Source organism: Myotis davidii, unplaced genomic scaffold (assembly GCF_000327345.1).
Source record: "Myotis davidii unplaced genomic scaffold, ASM32734v1 scaffold69, whole genome shotgun sequence".
In the NCBI taxonomy this organism is placed as follows: domain Eukaryota; kingdom Metazoa; phylum Chordata; class Mammalia; order Chiroptera; family Vespertilionidae; genus Myotis; species Myotis davidii.
In genome coordinates this window covers 2,995,667-2,996,658 of record NW_006300363.1, presented here as the reverse complement: position 1 = coordinate 2,996,658, position 992 = coordinate 2,995,667, and positions in this window count along the sequence as shown.

The following is a 992-nucleotide window of genomic DNA, read 5'->3' as shown; positions in this document are numbered from 1 at the left end:
TAAAAATAAAAATAGTAAAAAAAATAGTGCAGTCTTTCTGGAAAGTATAAACGTGCTCATATTTTTGGTCCTGTAATTCCATGTCTATATCCTTAAGAAATAATTCCAGATATGGAAAAAGCTCTGTGCACAATGATACTCATTAAGGGACATTTTATAAATACAAAAACAAAAACAAAAACAAAAAGACAACCCAACCTAGAAAGGTCTGAATTTCCGATAATATCTAAATGGCTGAAATAAATTATGACCCACAATGAAGCATTATGTAACCATTAAAACAGCATGTGGAAAAGCTACAATAATACAGAAAAATGCTTATATTCATTGTCACATGAAAAATAAAGAATCTAAAAATGTTTTAAAAATACATTTTTATTGATTTCAGATAAAGGGAGAGGAAGAGAGAAAATCATCAATAATGAGAATACCTATCGGGTATCAAACCTGCAAGCCCTGACCGGAAATGAGTTGATGCTCAACCACTGAGCCACACTGGCTGGGCTGAATCCAAAAGTTAATGTAACTGTGGTTATAATTATACTGGACAGATTCTTTTTGTCTGCCTGTCCTCTAGCTTTGCTAGAAATTGTACGTACCCTCATCCACACAGATTCCATGGGAGCAGCCGTGTGTGTGTGTGTGTGTGTGTGTGTGTGTGTGTGTGTGATGTGCAGGTGATAGCTGGAAGGTTTCCTAGGAACATGCTTTTGCGATATGGGCCCATTCAGCAATGCCATCTTGTAATGAGCTTGTCTCTTCTTTTGTCTCTATGTTGTCCTGCACATTAACTGGTTCCTGTAGCTGTTGAATTAAAAACAGGCCAACTTGTTTATACTGAGACAGTTTGAATTTTGGCACAAATGTTATTTTAAAAATATGGCTGGCTTTTAGCATGAACTCTAAAAGCTCGGGGGATTACTCCCCTGTACATGGGAGTCTGACCCTCAAATACCTGGTCATTCTTGGTAAGAGCCAGGATGATGCCCAGT